This window comes from Megachile rotundata, chromosome 6 (assembly GCF_050947335.1).
Source record: "Megachile rotundata isolate GNS110a chromosome 6, iyMegRotu1, whole genome shotgun sequence".
Lineage (NCBI taxonomy): Eukaryota > Metazoa > Arthropoda > Insecta > Hymenoptera > Megachilidae > Megachile > Megachile rotundata.
Window position 1 is genome coordinate 17,246,788 of NC_134988.1, and position 20,830 is coordinate 17,267,617.

At 43.4% G+C, this 20,830-nt stretch overlaps 1 protein-coding gene across 6 annotated transcripts in view; it reads right to left on the reverse strand.

Annotated features, from left to right (window-relative positions):
- LOC143264604 (zwei Ig domain protein zig-8) overlaps positions 1 to 20,830 on the reverse strand; it is a 189,391-nt gene that overhangs the window by 51,561 nt on the left and 117,000 nt on the right. The gene's annotated exons all lie outside the window — the stretch shown is intronic.

Sequence of the window (20,830 nt, forward strand, 5' to 3'; positions counted from 1 at the left end):
AAGATACAACGTACACGTGTTTCGGTCTCTTATTGCAAATCTCGCATAAAGTATTTTATTAACCGTGTTGGCGGCAATATCGTTTATCCAAAGATGCCTCTGCGTTGTAACAAGACCGTGGGCAAGTTTCGCCAATGCGCGAAGGGTGAATTTATATGACCCTACTTCCTTGGTGCACCCTTCCGTTAAAGCTGACTCTTCCAAGAACTCTGGGATTGTTTAATTGGATATTCGATAATGGAAGTGCAGTCGGTCGTGAAACACAGGATATTACGATCTTTTTTCAATTCCACCAACATTATTTGCAACATAGTCATTCCAGAATGGTTAGCGACGTTACGAGTGACAAAAACTTCCAATTTCTGTTGGGATTTATTTATACATTGAAAATATTCACATCGTTGCGCGTTAAATGAGAGTACGTACTTCTCAAAGTTTTTATTAAAATTTACGTCAATAATACATGTTAATATTTCTCGCACGGAATCTACTTTGGCACAAAATCGAACATTGTGACATCGGGATATTACGTACACTATAAGTTGTTTGTCACAATCGAGATTGAAGGACGGTCAATAGTTCTAAAACGAGCGCAAATTTCCGGTAGACCTAATAAAACGAATAGCAGGAACAAACTAGCACGAAGTTGGTTAGGAAGCTCGCATAAAATCGCATTATCCGGAAGCTCTAGTTCGGTTCACCGTGGACGTATTTTCCAAAGTTATGCATTTCGGTTCGCTGGCCAGGAGTATCTCACTAAGGATTCTCTTAACGCGTTTTCGGGGCGAAAACGAGCCACGAAGAGGCGTTCTCGCAGCCGCGATACAGCCTTGAAACCGCGCGAAACAATAAACGTAGTCGTTATTCGAAAGTAGCCGTGACGCTGTGCGAAATCTCATAAATAAAATTCTCATAATCTCAAGGGAGCGGAGTACAGATGGTGTACCTATTATTCTCTACCGTGCTATTATTATTCCATCGAAATAAAAGTCGGGAATATTATTCCATCGTGTTAGGAATTTCTCGTTAAAAGCGAGGGAATAAAAGGTTGCACGAAACGCGCGATCATCGGGTTCGTAAGAGAAATGTTAATTATTTTCAGTTATCTCGTCTAGCGAGAGTTTAAAACCACGAGGAAACGTGCCATATGTTTGGTGGGAAGCTTACGGGAACATCGACATAGATCGTGCTCAGACTGCAGCCATTTTCCGCGCCGCAACGAGGAGGAAGCCGGTCGCACGTGTTGGTGCGTAATATCTTTCGGCTGGAGGAACACACGGTATTTTCGATAACGAGCCTCGCGTCGTTGCACTTGGCCAGAGTAGCGAGTAAAGCTCCGAGGCCACGTTCATTGGATTTTTCCACGGTGATTCCTGAAGCCCATTCGCCGGGGGCTTTGCGCGACAATCTGACACGAATTGTTTTCGATCCCCCTTATTCCTCTTCACGGATATCGTTATCGTTTGGCTGCACTATTGCTCCTTCTGTTTCTCCTAGTTCCTATGATTTTCCCGTGCTGCTGCCCCTGTTAAAGATACCGCACCGCTGATAAAGATTGTAAACCGCGGTACAATGGTGTTTGCTCGGTTGTACGTTTTCCTTGCTATCTCCGAGGATATCTCGAACGGTGCACTGCTTTCTTGCGAGTGAATTCCGTCCGATTTATCAATTTTCCATCGAGCAACGGTATCTTGCCGCGTTTAGCGAAATCCCGTTTTTATCTCCTCCGCTATCTCTACGAATATCTTCGATCGATAAATCCTTTTTGCGCCGTAATGGATGCGGTTTCGCGGTAAAAAGTATATTCAATCTGTGTAAACGCGGACGCGGATATTTTTCCTCGGCCGATGAAGCACGGTTGAACGAGTATTTCGGCCTCGTTTAACGGGGACCCGTTCATTTTCAGCGATCCCTTCTGTTTATCAAAAGATTTCCCACCTAATCCTTTAGCGGATCTTAATCCTGACGATCTCACCCTATAATTTCTTGCAAGTTTAGCGAGCGTTAAGCGTTTCTTTTCTCGTATCAGCGCAAAGATTCTTTGAGAATACGAAATCGCTCCGATTTCTTTTAACGAAGCGCCATTCGTTACCGGGACACATTTACCCTCCGTCTCGTCGAACAAGAAAACAGGGGCGGGAAAAAAAGGAAAGAAGTTGAAATAAGTGGGCGAGGGAAAGAGAGTGTCGCCGGCTACTCACTAAACGGCGTCTAAAGCTCTGTCCGCAAGCTAAGTAACGAGCTTTCGACCAAACTTTTTTCTCGAACGGCTGCCAAGTGGTCGAGAAGGTCCCAAAGCGACGAAAGGAAAAGAAGAAGAAGACCGAGGGGGTGAAGTAGAAAAGAGGGAAGTAAAAAGGAAGAATCTGCCTCTCCTTTCGTGAACATTCTCGCCCCCAAGCCAGCTTCTCCCTTCCTAAGTTTTTTACTCGCGACATGCTCTCATTAAGCTCATTTTCCGCTTAATATTAAGTGTCCTTTCTTAAGGAGGGTCCGAGGCGTGCTCGCTCTCCTTACGGAAACTCTGATTCTTCCTTACGCTTCCTGCATATTTGCATAATCGTGAATTTCGTCGTTCCACGCTATTCTGCTTCCTCGCTGAAGCAAAAAATTCAATGAATTTTTGTGGTTATAAATAAACGATCGCGTTCTGACAGAAGCTTAATCTGAAATGTACGTTTTCGTGGTATTTGGAAGGCAGGGATTTTGAATTTTCACTCGAAGCATCGTCGACGTCATAATTGAGACGAAACGTCATTACGGATTTCGGCTCCTCCGATACAGAACAGATCACTGTTGCGTTTCGAATGCGCTTTACACATCGAATGGACTTAATACCGACTACATACGGTGTTCTACGCGAAATCACCGCCAATGGCGTTTGTTTAGCAGCTCAATATCCGAAGGCCATTCTCCAGCAATGTTCTCTGTATTACCGTCCCATTTGCGTGATATTGCACCCTGTGAAAGTGTGAAGCGCATTATGGTGTATTCGCGCTCATCACCACAGAGATATCCCTAACACCTGCATTAATTTAGTTGTTCGCTTTAGAAATTCGAAAAATTTCGTCGATATCGCTTTTTATCTTGACGTCTGTTTGCCAGTAAAAATAACGGTGAAAAATTTCCGACTAAATTTTAAGAGAAAATTTTCCGTGGAAGTTTAACAACGGTACTTTCGTCGATCACGCACTATGCACACGAACGAAAAAAGATACATAGATCCGAAACGAGCCATTACGATTTCCGGGCGCAATTGGACGCATTTAATCCATTCCGTCCTCAATTGCGCGGAACGACCAGAAATTCCGCTCGTTTCTGGCAAACTGGACGACAGCTGATCATGCAGTTTGTAGCCAGAAAATGGTCGAAACAGTTTTGAGCAACGAGCCACGGGAACGCGAATTTTACTTACGGACTTAATCAGCGTTACAAAATCATGCCCGATGCACGAAGTTACGATGACGGCTGACTCCGAATTAACGTTATTAACTGCGAACCAACAGCCAGAATGTTTGACATTTCGAACTTGTTGAGCGGATTACGTTTCCTCGGATTATTATAATTTATCGTCGACGCACGTGTGCTACGCGTAACGGAAAATCGGGGGAACCGCCGGTGCTCGCAAAACGTTCGGCAACGAACTGCTGCTGGTTATTCTTCTAATTGCGATGCGATCGTACACGTGTACCATTCTGTTCCAATTTATCGATTCAATTTTGCCTTTCTACCATTCCCAGTTCGTAACGTTACATTAAAAGAATTAATAATTAATATTACTTGTACAGAGAGCACACTGACACAATTCTTGTATCCAATATCGAAAGAGTATTCGACGCGTATATTTTTGTTAGACAAACGCGCACACAGAAAGGACAAATTATTCCTGAATTCGTTTGAACAATTTGTTAAAATAATAACTCGAATAAAATACATGGTCCTCGATCAATATAGAAAAATGTCATTCCTACGAAAAATATAAATATATCGAGGTAAAAATAAAAAGCAACGTATACGAGCACTTTTCTGCTAATTTAAGAATATTTCAGCGAATATTTGCCAATTACAGCGCGCGCGAGAAAAAAGGTGGAAACTAATTATACACGCGGAACAATTTCGCGGTGCAACTTGTCACGCGAGAGCCGAAACGAGGATAATCACAAAATCGGGGGATGAAATTCCTCTCGGCGGACCAGCGCATAATTGTCACCGTACCCGGGGCGCAGACGCTCGCATAATCGATGAGGATTTAAATCTGCCTGGCGTCTAGTGCCACGAAACAAGAGAGGGTTGCGGCGTGAATCGGTGAAACGATGCCACGTTAGCCCTCTCTGCTCGCGAATTTAATTCGCGTCTCGAATTTCTCGATCGTGTTCGTTCTTTTGGCAATTTTACCCTTCCATGGCTGACCGTACCGCGCCGGAACTACGCACGAGACCAGCATACATCGTCGAAGGGAACAGAAAATTCTCTGTCGGAAAAAGAGGAATTTTCGGCGGTAAAATGTGCCGGCTTCATTCCCAATTAAATTTCCCGTTTTTTTCAATTTAAACTTTCTACTTACTGCCTTATACAATTGATACAATTCGGGCGTACGACTAATGACCAAAAGCTTGGGTATAACTGGTAGTTGGGGTGGAATTTTTTATGTTGGAAATTGAATTCGTGGTACACAAGTGCAGTGCGTAAAAATTTAGAAACCTATACGCGTGGATGGGGAGTAAAAATTTAACACGCGGCATAGAAATTTTATCGGAAGATGATACGACGCGTGGAAATTCTAACGCGTGATTACGCAGAGCATGGAAATTCTAATGCGTGTAGTAGTGCATAGAAATTTGATACGTGGTAATACAGCGCGTACAAATTGTAACGTGGTACAACGCTCCCCTACGTACAGCACATGAAAATTGTAACTCGTGGCCATAGAGCATAGGCATCTAACGTACTAGCGCATGGAAATTTTAACTGGTGATCAAGCAGAAATGCAACCAATGAAATTTCAGGATTAAATAGATGCTATCTAGAAAGCCTTTTTTTAACGATGGAAGGGAGTGGTCAAGTGTTTGGCCGGTGTGATGAGAATATAAAGAAAAAAAAATGAAAAAGGGAGAAAGAGGAAAACGAAGTAATATCGTTGGCGAAGCCAGCCGTTCGACCGGGTGGATCTCGTTATTATTTATTGCCAGCACGAAGCACTTTTCCTCTTTCATCGTTGCAGCGTGAATAAGCCGGCGATTCGGTGTCGACGGAAGCGGAGGATTCGTCCGTGACGTTTCGCGCTGGTGAAACGCTGCGATGAAATGCGAAGAGAGGAAGAGAGGAATAAAGAGAGGGAAAAAAAGGATGATCGCTGACGATACCTCTGAAAAATTGCCGCTGTTCAGAAAGATTCATACGCGGCTACGTATCGCTTCTGTTTCTTTTTGTTTCACCGTGAGCTTGGAATAGAGATGACTTCAAACGAAATGCTTCTACAAGCTCTCGTTGGTCGTTAACCGGTTCTTTGGATACCGTGTACCGTTATTGCTAACCACCGACCGTTTCAACTCATTTCACGGAATATTCAATTAAAGCGTTTAATACTATTTACTGAAAATAGTAGGCATTTTCGTTCGATGCGAGAGATCCCTAATGAAATTGTTAATCTCTTTTAAAAAGCGACGCCGAATTATTGGGTCATTTAAAAAGGAAAAGAGGGTATTAGAGCATCGAAATTCCTCGGGGTATCATGAATATTCTAACCGAGCTTCGCGCTATTTAGTATGTAATGAACATAATGAAATTTCGATCCGTATAAAAACCGATCTGAAATATTCACATGGTAGGAGAATATTGCGAGCCCATTGCCCAGGGCCACATCATAATTCACATGCCTATTATTACTTGTTTTTGCGCGCCAGCTTCTCATTAATTTCTCTTTAATCCAGCCACCCTCGCAAACGCGAGACCCACATTGTTCGTATAATCTATCGTCCCGAGATATTACGTCAATGCTTGCCCGTGAAATCTGCATTTTCCTAGCCAAATTATGTTCCAATCTATAGCGTATTACGCGTCACGGTTAATATCGCGCTGATTTGACGCGTCGAATATTTATACGACCCTCAAAGGTTCATGATTTTCGATATAATCGCGATGGCGATAAAATTCAGATTTCTCGCGCTTTGGTAAGTGAAACTTTGCCAATAATTTCGACTGTGATTATAAAATTGACGATTCTGCGTAAATAATATCGCGAGTTGCAATTCGATGAACCATTTATCAGAAATAAACAGCCGCGATAAGGAGTTAAGCAGCAGTGTTGTTGCGCTGTCAAGATGAAACCGCTCGGAAACAAAGAAACAGTAATATAATAGAATTCCACGAAATCCGGGTACTCGGCAGACTTATCGATATCGGCAAGAAGGAGGTCTCCAAAGCCGATCGTCTATATCGAATCTTTACGATAATCTCAGCCGGTACACTTCCTTTCAGCTACTTCGCCTCAATATTGGTCCGGAGAGGCGGAGGAGGTTATTCGTGGCCGGAAACCGTGTCCCAACCATCGGATTCTTGCAGAAGCCAGGAGAACTCCGCCGGATAAGAAGACAAAGAGCCACGATGCTCGAGAGGGATCGAGGAATAAAGTTGAGCGTGCATAATTCGCTTCGGAGCTCTCTTCGGTGGAAGCCACATTACATGGCAGACTGGCACAACTTTATTCAACCGGGTCCTCCTTCTTCTTTCTCTACTTTTTTTTTTTTAAGCGGCACGTACCCGTACGAAAGCCCGAAGGTCGAACGTAAGGAGAGTTTGGATGAGCAATAAAAGTGCATTATTTCAATAACCGAACCGATTCTTCCGAGCCAGCAGCCACCGACGACAGGAAACAACATCCCCTGGCATCCGGCCAAACGGTAAAGAAATGCCGAAATCCCGTCTTCCCAATAATCGGATGTGTTCCTGCAGTGTTTCTGGCACAATGTAGTTATCCACTTCAATGAATTTATCCGGCGACTTCGACGACTTTCCCGCTGTCCCTAACTTGTTTCACCCTTCTCCATTTTTCTGCGGTCACCTCCCTCTGATTCCGTATTCTCCTCGTTGTGGACGCTCTCCAATGGAGCATTTGTCGGACCTTCGATACGACGTACGTGTTCGACGATTGCCCAAGTGATTTGACTTCGATAACCATAACCGTGATGAGACATTTAACGATATAATCCACTGTGTACAATTTCATTTCCCCACAAGATCGAGTCCTTTCACCTCGTAACAAATGTGCGTACTTACACACGGCAAGATAATGCGTTCCGAATCGTAGGGGTAAAAATGGCCGGAAGATCGAGTACAATGTCCACGTTCCATTTTCGGAGATACACACGGAGGATCCGATGGCCCCCAATCGAGGACAATCGATAGAGATTGATCAGGCACTGTCCCCCGAACAGCCAGCCATTATCGTTCCAGTTCGAAATATCTTTTCCTCTTCCATTCACGCGCATTCACACGTTCACGCTCTTCCTTTTTTGTCGAGAATCTCGAGAAGAGATCTCACGAAGCGCAGGTGTCCCGCGGCGAAGATTCCCGAAGGAGATTTCCCAGAGATTCTAACGTTCGTATCGTTTCTACGGTACGCGAGATTGCGTCGCTCGACGACGACTTTTTTTCGCTTTCTTTTCCCGCCCTATTATCGATTTCATCCACCCGGTGGTCCTTTATCTCTTCCTTTTGGCGACCTGTTCCACTCCGGCTGACGTCGATACGCTTGCACAGAGATTGGAAAAGACAACCGGGGAGTCCAGGGAGTAATGGAGGAACAAGCAGACCAACGGGAGCACGAAGAAGTTTATAATCGAAGAGAAGCGTGAAGTGAAATGGACTTGAGGTTACTTGAAGCAAGGTCTCGTGGCTGGAACTGCTTGGAAACGGACGGAGAAATCGCGAAAGACGAGCTGAACGAGTCCGAGGAATTGGGGCGAACAAAGGGCAAACGGAAAATGTGATTCATTGTAGAGAATCTTTCGAACACGCTGGTCAATATCGTAGTTTTCTTCCGTAGATTCTTTGCCCGATAGTTGAAGCGTTTTCTTCCTACTTTTCTTTTGCTTCTTCCTGAAGGTAGAATGCTTAATGTCGCGAGAGAATATGACGGGACTCCATCGAATAAATTTTCCGAGCCATTGTTGCGCATCCGATGGTCAATCCATGACATAAAAGTACCGCAAAATGGCACTTGTAGCGCATCAATTTAAAGCTTAAACTTCGAGAAAAATAAGCGTACGAAATTTATCGGTATTTCACATACAAAATGGCTGGCTAAATTTCTTATTACCGATATTGCGAATGTCAATTTCGACGATGAATGAAAGCTTGTAAAAAGCGATAGGTACAAATTGCTCACAGCGAATTCGTAGTTGGTTTTGGCTGGGAAGGTTTCTATCCTTTCTGCCGCCACATTTTAGACAGAAGAATAAAGAACACTCGAGCATCTAGGAATGTTTCAAGGAAATTGGCTTTTCACGGACCTCCTACAAAGTCTGTAAACGTTTCCTTGCCCTCGCTTCCGTGTTATTTTTTCAATGGAACTAACTGGCCAATTAGACGAAAGGAACGAACGAGAAGCTCAGACAATCCCATCCCTTTACCGTTACCATCGACAAAGCGGAAATGTTGACGTCCAAACGAACAGGATGTTACCGACAAAAGGAACACTAATAACAATTAGAAATCGGATTCAATTCCGACTTCTGCTCCCGACAAATTCATTACATCATCCTCGGAGTGTTTGCCGGTGTTTTATCAGCGATAACTTTTCACCGACTATCGCATCCAGTTCCCAAAGAAAGAGAGTTCTTTGTTCCAAGTAGTTCATGAATATTCGCCGCTGAAATCGTATCGAAGAACAAGAGTCGTGATTCTTGCGTTTCGCCACTGTCGCCGAGTGATTTATTCCAACTTTCCTGCCAAGCGACGTGTAAAGGTTAGCCAAGACGTCGCGCGGTTTTCCAGCGTAATTCATAACGCGAAATTGATACTAAATTAGAGATTCAACGAGCAGAATGCGGACGAACGGTAAAAGTTAAAGAAACAGGACGGTCCGATAAATCTTGCTTACGTAACCGCTGCTACTTTGGCCGCGGGAAAAGCGGGTGAACGCGACCACGGAAACGTTCGGAGGAAAGCCTTTTCCTGAGAAATAGTATTAAGTGCTTGGCTGATCATAAATAATGCCCGTCTCCGTAATAAATGAACAACTCGCGTTGTATCGCTAAACCGGAAAATATACGAGCGACATTAATCACCGACAAATCGGTCACCGCCGATAAAGCTACGGATAAGAGCCTAGGGAGATCCCGCGTAGTCGACCAAACTTTCAAAGTCCCATTGTTTCCAGCTTTAAAACGCGCGCATCCGGATTGTGTATGAGATCGAATTTTCAGAAACAGCCGTATAAAAGGGACACGGTGGAAACAAGTTACGCGCGTAAACTTTTAGAGGCAATTAACGTTGAAACGCCACGGGTCAGCACGTTCTATTCGTTAATTGAGTCGATTCGAGGGTTAGAACACTCGGCCGGGGGATTTAAGTGCACGAGAGTCGTAAGAACTGAGGAAACAATCGGGAAGTTCAATAGCGTTAAGGCTAACTGGAAAACGGTTGCGCAGCTGCGAGACTGCGGATAGGTTTTGTGGATATTCAGGAAGCTTCGAGCAAAATAAGCCTCCGATCGGGAGTGGAATATTGAAACACCGCGCTTTCGAGAACGCTATTCCGCTCTCGGTACTTTTCGACGGAGCAAACTTCCCCTCTACACGCAATCGCGGAATATTTCCTGCCTGCTTTTTAAACATTTAAGCTGATATTCTTCCAGCCGAGGATACGCGAGATGAGAGCGATTCGGAGGTCGAAGGGTATTGCCGAAGTTAGAATTTTGTCGCAGGAAGGAAATTCGAGAAATAATTTGAACGAGTGTCGTTTGTTTTACGATGGACCAGTACTTAGGTTATGGTTGTTTTAACCTTCTTTCTCTGTTCGCATTAAAGAACTGCAATATCTGTCTCACGGAATATCGCTCGAGATTTGTAACACGGTAAATTTCGAGTATTCTATCCTTTTCTACTTTATCGCGAGGATTTCTTTCATTATATCACCTTTTACGAGTGATAGCACCGGTAGATAAAAACGGAGGTTTTAGAAAGCGCGTTAGTTTGGAATTAATCTTGAATAAAATGTCTCACCTCCGCTTCCGAAAGAAGAAAAGAACGCGACGAACACTTACGCGAATCCTTGACAAAGTCTCGGCGAGGGAAAAAGGAGAAAAGGAAGAGACGAGCTTAACGTTTTAATTTATAGCTGGCGGACCCGCCCTTAATCTGGCAAATCTGTAGAGTGCCGTGTTGCTCGTAAATAACCGAGACAGAAAGTATTATACCCAATGAAAAACAAACTGAAGACAAGAAATTAATACCTGCCTCTTTGTTCCGCGAAACGAACCGTATCGAATAATCCCGGTGTAATGCAGTACGCACCTGGGAAACGATCGAACGGTAGAAAAATTACGATTTATCGCACCGTACTGCTTATAGATTTATTTACCCTCCAGAGAGACAAAGTAATGTTTAATTTATCGCGCAGTATGCATAAATCTTTAATCAAACGAATATCGTCACAATTATTCATTGCTTCGTTCTTTTCGTTCTAAAACCGCGAGGTACAAAAATTATAAATTATTTCAGTGTCTCTCAAAGTACAAAGTAAATGGTACTTTTGTTGCAAAATTTATTGCATTCGAAGTTCATAGAAATTCGGTTCAGAATCCAGCAGTGGGTTCAGGAATCTCTGTCCTAGATAGTAGCAGTGATAATCAACACGTCAATTTGAAAATTCCTCTGACCGCAAACTCGCAACGTTTCGCGCGATTCCCCAGAGGAGATCGACTTAATCTCGTCGTCGATCAAGCTCGGTTATCAAGCTCGCAAATGAAAGCTCCGCTCCCTCGGCGGCACAGTCACGTTCTATTTAACCCTTAAGGTGGAACAGGGTAGATCGTCGCGATTTCGAGCTCCTCGTCTCGCTCTTACATCGAGTTTCCATTAAGAAAAGATTCTCGTATCTCGAGGCCGCGAAACCCGGTACAATGCCGCGTCATTAGGCTAGCACGCTCAACAAAAGGACGCGGATAACGGATACTATTAGTCCAGACTGGCTGCTTGATATTGCCTTTTCTTACCTAGTCAGCCAGTGGGTATCGCGTTACGTCTCGCGCGACCAAGCTTCGTAACAATGCCGAGTATTTTGCGCTTCCTCTCGTTTAGATCGCCCGTCCACGTCACTTCGCTAACTGTATGAAAAGTACATTAGAACACGATGGAGACACGGCCAAGATGGTAATGAGAAAACACCGAGTTCGGATTTTATTCTCTTCGAAGCACGTTGTCTTCGAGGAAACGCTCCGCGAACGGAGCAACCGGAGGAAATTGGTGGTTATTTCTCAACGAAACGAAAGCTCATTTCCGTCGATATACTTTTTTATCGGGCAAAGTCCTTCCGATGCGTTTCATGGCCGGACGATATTTTATTCTTTATCGAGCGGCTAGCGAAGTGGATCGAAAGATGCTGGAAATCAATCGACAGATAGAAGACACCAGAAAAGAAACTGGGAATTAGCCGATGGAGATCGTAAGGTTCCTTTCTGCGCGAAAGTCAACGTTAATTAAACGTTTAATTAACAGGGAAAGGTGAGCACAGAAGCCTTTAATATACCTTCATTAGGAAGAAAAGTGTAATCTTTCGGCAGACTCAGTTAATTTTTTATTTACTTATGAAAGTTATCCCGCTCTGTGTATCGATAAGGTGCTTTCGACAGATTGGTTTTCCGACAAAAGTTTTTTACTTAAAGTCAAAGCAAATGTTCCATCAGAGAAATTCAGTCGATCGTCCTCGAAGTTCGATCGTTTCGGGCGAATTACGACGGAAATTATTGAACGAAATTCGGCTGCAACCCACTTTCGAATTTTTACTAATAACCCGCGACAATGTCTCATAGATTCTATCCCCCTTTTTTCTTTGCCCCAGAGGCCTCATTTTTAATAATGTCCGCCTCTTAAATTATGCCTGCGCTTCGCTGATAAAAGCTAGGAGGCATTTTTAACATCGACCGTCATCGACGCTTCGCATTCTTCGTCGCCTTCCATTTTCTCTCACCCCCCGTGCGAGCTTTCGCGCTTTTTCCATCCTGTGTTGAAGCTCTTCTCCGATATCGGCCAGAATGCAGCTCATTTCGCTCGACTTAATAGATTACACTGCTACAGACTCCTCTTGCTGCTGATAGCGACGTCATTCAGCGAAATAATTATCGAAATTCCTCTATCGCTCCACCCTTATGCAACAATTCTATCTAACATGTGTATCGGATACGTAATAAGTTTCGCACGATTTCCATGACACGAGGCACTTGTAACATTTATAACATATTTATAAAATTTATTTATCATTTCGAGACATAAATTCATTTGTTAATGAACGACAATAATTGTACACTATAAATATTTGATTCATTGTTTCAACGATGACTTAATTTTTATTGAGAAGATAAGACAAACGTTTACAAAGTTTTGTTAAAATTTATTTAAATTGTTGCATATCGAAATGAATACCTTTTCAAATAAAGCATTTAATGTTTAAGAAAAGTAGGTCACGAATGAATGTCTAAAAGAATTTATTATAATGTCGGTATCAAATTAACCCTATCGAGATATGAAATAGAAGAATTGAAAGAAGAGATAAGATCGTCATTTGTCCCGATGAAATACTTCGAGATGGACGAGTTTGAAGGAGTCCCGAGCAGCGAGTGGCCAATAAAAGCCTGAAAGAAAATAATTTCGCCGAGACCCGTCTTTCTACGGGAAGAAAATGACTCCCTTCGTCCTAACGGGCTGGCCCTCGGAACGGTTTGATAACTTGAGAAGCCTCGGTTCGAGATTACTCGAGTTAACGAAGCGTACTGTCGTTCGCCAAGTGTTTAAAGAAGTTTCGCATTTAAAGTCAATCTTCCGGCTATTTGTTACGACGAGAAAATACGCTCGGCCGCCGCTTTTTATCCACCTTAATGAACTTTCTGCGATAGCTCGACGACTTTTTTCTTCGTTCTATGAAACGCCGATTCTTCCGGTGGCGTTAATGGTACAGGATAAAATGATCATTAAAATGATGCGATATGAAAATCGTAGACCTGTAAAAAAGCTCCATTTTCCCTTAAATATCTGATAGTTTTATGCGCACCCATCTTGCATCGTTAATCATTCGAACGAGATTTTCATCGCTGTGTCGATTTCTTAAGCTGCTCAAACCTCTTCGTTTAATCAAAAGATGCTTCATCGAGAAATTATTGAATATACTAAAAAACTACGGAGTATCTTAAAAAATTTGAAGTATACAACTTTGCAACTTTGTTTCGCATAGCAGGCCAGTTGAAAATTAGAGAGTGCTAGACGTACCCTATCGGTATTGCAATTTGTTACACGTCAGATTTCAATGAAGTAACAGGCTTCCTTATCGTTTCAGCCCAATCTCGATTCTGCGAGCCAACCCCCTGTAGCCCTTCAAGTTCCAGCGTAGTAGGTTCGTTTGGCTCGTGTTCTCCCAGCTCGCAACCGCAACAGCCACGTCGAATTCAGACGGTCCGTGGAGCGGGCAGAAACGGCAATAAAGCCAATTCGGTTGAGGGCGAACGCGGAATTTAGCTGATCACACTGTCCGTTCGTCACTCTGGCAATTTCTGTTATGTGTCGCTCAGTACGGCTACTCTCGCAGACTCACGAGGATTATTTCTCGGTCTCCACTCTTTCTACCTCTCTTCTGTCGCCCTCCATCGAGCGAACAAACGAAATTAATTCGAGAGAAAAATCCAGTGCACTATGTTGTAATAAAGTTTTCTTAAATCTTGTTCTGACTTTTTTGTTCGGCATTTTTATAATGTACTGCGAGAATCACTCTTCGTTATCTGGTCGTTTCATTGTCGCTTTAACGACTGAACTGAATTCTCTTTGCCAAGGGAATAGAATAGCTGATGGAAAGGACTACTTAATCTTCGAGAGGCTCGTAAACCAGTCTCGCGTTGAAATTGATACAGAGAGAACGTGCTCTAGAATCGAGACTTTCGTCTGGAAATTTTAATCGACTGTGTACGTACTGAAACTAATGCCCCTCTTGTATTTTGGTCACGGTAGTCTTAACATCGCGTTCAAAGCTATCGATCGATCGGTTCAATTCGTTTCAATGAAATTACTCGTCGGCTTTGTAGAAGTTCTACATCGATGTTTGATTTCAATTAGGAAATCTTTGTCGTAGTGTTCGAGACTTATAACTACGTTATCAAGAGTATAATCGAGTACAAGGTATGATACACTTAGGTAATGATAGCAACATTTCTTAGATGTTTTGATATCTATAAATATTAACTCGAGATTCACAATAATGACCTCGGAAATGCGCTTATTCGGTATCTGTATCTAGGGATCTATTTATGTATTATCAGTCACTGTCGTAAAGATAGTAATAGCGAAGAGTCACTGTTTCAAATTTTTATGATTCCAAAGTCGAGAATACCGAGGCATTTTCCACGAAACGCTTGAAGATTATAGCTAGATTATAGTTCATCCCGCGTTACTATGGAGTGCTTTGAAGCTCTCTTTCAGTTCTCGTACACAATATTGCATTTCCATGTCATCAATATTCAACGAAGAATTCACTGATATTTTAGCCCTTAATATAAAGGTCATAGATTTTGTGTCAGCCTTCTCAAAGGATACGAGTGCAAAGGATTAACGATTCAAGTCGATATCCACACGAGGTTCAATTATACTCCGTCACTTTAGCCAATCTGTAGCTTCTATGTATTCCAGTCGATACCAAGATCTGATCCGTAATTAAAAGAAGCTCGAAGCGAAACCAATAGCTTTAGAAACGATGTATTTCGCTGGTAGCCCAAAGAATCAAACGTTTCTCTCTTTCGCTCGTATCCGTTTCACTCGGGCAACATCGTAAATACAGATAAAGTTAATCGAGAACGATCGTTCTCCTCGAGGCGAATCGTTGCTCCTTTAATACTCCGGATAGGAGATAAAAGCTTCGTCTGGATTGCGCATCGTCATCCCTTGTCTCTCTGCACCGTTATCGTTCGCTTTCGTTCCGGCTCTTTTGTCCCGGTATTAGACGCGCGACGAACCTGCGCATCGACGCAAACTGTGTCGCTTCATCTTCGAATCGGCAAACATAAGGTATTGGAAATCAGCGAGTCGCAAGCGAGTCACGGTTGACAGACTCCTAAATGGACAGGACCCTTGGACTGCTGTGCAAACAAACGGAACAGAAGCTCGTAATCGAAAGACGGCCGTCACCGAATCAGCCGGCTCTCCTTTATCCTCCTCGAGGATGCTCCCGTTCGCAAACACTCCAGTCAGCCAAGGATTAGGACGAAAGTATCCCGTGTCTTCGGCCAACGATCGCGTTTCTCCGTTCTTGCTGCGCAAATTGTTTCAATTCGACTTCTCCTCGACCAGGTTGGCCCGGGAACGCGTCGATTACGAGATTAAATCGGAGCCGGTCCTCGGCCGATCTCCCTCCGACAGCTTATTTCTTCGGCGTGGAAAACAATCTCCAGGATTCGCCGCAATTAAAGCTCCTCGGGGAAGGAAACGATAGCGCGGGTCAGGGGAATGCTTATCGATCCGCTTCTGATTATTAATCGTCGGCTAATGATTCGGGAAGCGGGACAGAACGGTGAATAATGAAGAGGTCGGAACAACGAGTTGTCCTTGTTGCCTTGGCTGGAGGGACAGTGACAAAGCAGCCTGTCTAAAGATAACATCTGTTCGTTGGAACACCGCAAACCCTCGTTCCTTCTGTCGTTCTTCGTTCGGCTGACTTGCAATTTCTTTGTTCGTTAAAGGCAACGTCTAGCGCACAGGTTGGCCGCGGTTTGCGGAAACTGAAAAAACCAGCATTCCTGGCCGGCTTCCATTCACCGCATACTCGTACCTTTTTTCTTGCCGCCACTTCCAGGACACTCGTCCTTTTAATTACGCTTCGCTTCAAGTGCGTTAAGTGAGAATATCCCGTCGGGGTCTCGAGCGGAATTTCGTGGATTCCGCGATGAAAACGTTCGCGCGATGAGAACGTTTATGTGTTCCCCAAAAATGTGTTCGTCGAGGAAAATTATAATCGAGAAGCTTGCTCGGCATTCTTCGAGGAAGTTTCATAACGAGAAAATGGCATTGGATCAACTTATTAACGTCCGCGTTTAGTTTCAATTGGACAGACGAAAACTTGCTTCATGCGACGGACAGATCGCGATTAATTGTTCGACGAACTTTAATGAACGTAACCATCGTCCTAATAAGATATCTGCTGCAAACGTTTCATCCTCGGCACAGAACACGTTACGCTCTCCCAAGGTAGTTGGAAGTTCTGCGATCGACCTAGCTATGCTCTCTGTTTCGTATAACTAGTTGTCGCCGATTAGAAATGCTTCGCTGAAACTTGCCACGACTGTATAAACATCTCGCGACATCGATACGAGTGTCAGTACAAATTTCGCTCGGCGTTCACGCGAAAAATAACATCGTACGCGAAATTATTCGTTTAAAGAACACAAAGAGAAAACGGGAAATTTATTCAAAGACGTGGCTCGTGAGTGCGGTAACGAGTGGAAGAAACTCGGCTAACAACGCCGCTGAACAGCTGACACAAAACAACCGGTTGTTGTACTTCAACCCAATTTCCAGCCAGCTCCTTGATGTAACTACACCCGTGTCGTCCACGTCAATTTACGGTTTCCTGTATACTCGCAAGACCTGCTGTTCCTGTTTGAGTGGCAAGACCACCCTAGAGGTCTCGAAACGATCGACAAATATAAACAAATATTTTTCTACATATAATTGAATCCTTGTCTACAATCTTTTAGCGTTTAAATTTTGCAAAATATAATAAAATGATAGAAATTTCGATTAATCTCTCAACGTTCTGCTCGTATCATTCCTGTTACTATCATCATCCGGAGATGCTCACGGTCATCGTACGAATTCTTGTTACGTACTTTACTTTCTTTTCTTAGATCACCGCCATTATCCCGATTGATGCTCGGCAATATCTCTCCCGGGGCCATTTCGAAGATTCCATCCCGTTTAGATCGCATGTACCGGCATACAGTGGGGCACACCTGCACGTTCACATACGTACACGCGCGTGTGGAGTTTCACTCGATACCGTAACCACCCGTTTCAACCCTCAGGAGGCAGGTACACCCGTTGTCGCTAGGCAGTGCGCCGGTATCTTCGTGTGTGGGTATCAAGCGTTACCCAATAAATCCACGGTTTAATTAAACTAAGTTTAAACGGACCCCCGTCGTATAAAGCAGTTCTACGTATTACGTTCTCGATCCACCGCTAAAACAATTATCGAAGTTACGGGAAACGAGAGGGTGTTGTTGCGTCGCGTCCCGTTCCACGCCCTCGGCTTCTATTTCGAATATGTTTTCCTTTTTCCTACGCACTACGAGTTTCGGCGTGATTTTTCAATTTTCTGCCAGAATAACGCGACTTCGCAACTGTTGACTCGCCTCGACACGCTCGCGTTTGCGTTTTCGATCGATCTCCTCTGCAATCTGTTCGTTAGCATGATACACGGGAAAAATTCTCGCCTGTCCGCTCGAATCGGCGAACATCGGGCCGGAATAATTAAACGACGGTAGTCCTCTTGACAATCGCATTTCAAATTCCTTGTACGGCACGGGCTCGTGTACACGAGATACGCGATTAAGCTTAAGCCATTCGAACTATTTCCACCGGTTTACATGCGATGGGAAGGACACGATTAAACAGATCACTTACACGAAAGCAGACTGGCGCAATCAGCCACGGTGTTGGCTCTGTGTAGCCGCAAACGAGATGCACAGCCGTGTATTTTTCTCTCAGGAGGAACAGTGATGTAGTGCCGCGCAACAGTTTTCCAGCAGAATTTTAAGAAGCTCATGCATCACCGTATCAAACCTACTGCATTATTCAGGCTAATGCATCCGCCTAATAGAAGACCAATGCATTCCTCTACACTGTTCCTGGCATTAACAACGCCTTTTACACACGGCACATCGATTTGCCAGCGGAGAATAAAACGACGCAGAGAACACAGCGTCGAGAACGTAGAGAGCGTTCGTGAATGGAAAGGATCTAGGTCGAATAAGTGTTTAGAAAAAATTTTAATCCTTTCGTAACGGCTGGAACGCCACAGCGAAAGGGTTAATGAAAACGGGATGCATTTAACGCGTGGAACTTGTTTAGCAAGGTGACGAGAAGTGGCAAGTGTCAAAGAACTGAAGGGTAAAGAAATGCAAAGGGTTCAAAGCATGCAGCGGGAAAGCGTGAAGGGGGTTCGTATCATGCAAAGTGATCAACTTTAAATGCTAAACTGAACCGTGTATCATAAATTTTAAAGGCTTCGAGACATGCACCTTAAGTAGAAATATTACCCGCTACTAAAAGTCAAACAACCATTTTTCCTTCGCTATCGTTTTTGCCCTCGCGCATTGAAAAACCGTACCATTTCAATTTTTGATTCGATAAATCTTCTCTTCTAATAAAATCCGAAAATATTTATCGATGCGCGATTCATGAAATAATGAAAATCCTACGGATTTATTGATTTTTCGAAAACATGCACGATTCGAAGCGGAAAAAGCGCTTAGCATTCGACAATGGAACAACAGAATAATACCCTTAAATAATTGCAGGCATCTTTTCAAAGGCTAAAATTAAATCAGTCGACGCGAAGGTTTATTTACTGTCCGCTATTCAACATTTATCCTTTGATCTTTGTCAGTTGTCTGCCTTTGCCGAGATATATTCTCGTGGCCACACGTTCACTTGTATACGTGCACGCGAAATAAGTGTATTGGTAGAAAAACGAGGTGGCCTGGCTTTGTAACCACTTGGCCGAGTATGCTTGATCGGTTCATTTGCCGCTAGCGAGGGTGCAGTCACCCCTGACCACCCTTGGCAATCCCAGTCTAACCTGTACTCGCTTCTTCCGCTACTCGAGACTCTCCTAGCTAGCAATTAAAGACACTGCTTGTGCGGCTCGCTACAAACACGGACGCACAGCTATTGACACGTACGAACACACACGCGATATCGTGGCAAGTTCGAGAACGAAAGGGGACGGAGAAGAGATTTAGGAATTGTCTTTCTTGCTGGTAGACCGATGGACGCCCGGTGACGCGTTAAAGTAGACTCGATCTGGACACGCGATATCAAAGAGACGTTGGTGTTGGTAGGCTCTGGTATAAAAGCTCCGAGATCGTCAGCTTGCCTCGTAGGGCAAGGGAATTGAATTCACGACGACTTTTATTGGCCAAGTTTTATCCATCAAACGACCCAGGAGATCGATATACGCTTCTTTTCACACACGTTGGATTCCACACGCTTTTGGTAATAAAAGATGAACGTTGGTATGTAATGCAATATGAAATGAATATTTGAAATGCCTTTGCCCCGCGTTTCGAAACGATGCAAAATGCGGTATTACTTTTGCTACAATTTCAACGCGGTGCTTTAATCCAAATAATATTTCATTTTATGTTTAATTCGCGGCTGGCAAAGCCGAGGCTTTGCTCACTCGTCGAGTCATTCAGAGACTAAATTTAATCCGTGTTTCGTTTTCATTTTCGTTTCCTCTATTTTATACAAATTTCTACAAATTTATTTTATTGGAAAATGAGCATTCAGAGTATTCTCTCGATGTCACGAGCACGTACTTACTTCCCGACATCTTTAAAGTAAAATATTCACCGTTGTAACGAACTAAATGAAATTATATAGAAGTAAAACAATATGAAATTATGCCAATGCACGCCACACCAACGTACCAGGCTTGCGCCGATGCTTTATTCACAAAGTAAACGAATCGTCTGATGCATGCCGTAGGCAACCGGCTCTACAGCTGTTCTTTGGATTGTGGCTAATTTACAACATGATTAAATAATTCGCGCAAGCTCAGAATCGATATTTTGTGAACCATACATGGGGGGTTGTTTGCCGGAAAATGCAACAATATGCGGACACACGGTAATAAGTAATCGTTACACGATTTCCGTGCAACACCAGTCCGATGAAAACTAGCTATTATGCATACTAATACGGTTTGTACCTATGCTAATGTCCGCAGCTCCATAATTATGAGAATATTTCGGCTGAACGTTACGCGCGCAGCTTTTAACGTTCGCTCGAATATTTAATGAACTGTATTGTAACGGAAATCGTTTGTGCAAGCTCGTTAAAGGATCGTGACATCGGTCAAATCTTGCTTGACCCGCAGAATATTGCTGGTAATCGCGTTGATAAACGGCTAAACGTTTTCTCTCGTAGAAATCGTAGACAAGGAAAACGAATTACGACTATGAAAGCTTTAATCGTGGAATCACCAGATAAATGGACTTTCTTTCGACGATTTCGCGTTGGTCCTTTGCAACAACTATATCGAAACTATGAAAAAGTTGTGTCCAATTAAGAACAAGCTTCGTTTGTTGCAGCAGTGAACCGTTGAATTGTGCAGCGTAAGATAACAGAACGAATCGCGATAAGAACGACAGAAAAGTTTTTGTAACGGAAAGTTTGAAACGGTCAACGAGAAGTTAAGTTTTCGATTCTGATTAAATGCAAGTATTCGATACTCTTGCTATTAGCTGTGTTTCGATTAAAGTTCAACGGTAGATATTTTTGCAATTAATTAATTTTCCGATGTTACTCTGACTCGACGCTTTAGAAACTAATTATAATTCTGAACTGTGACAATA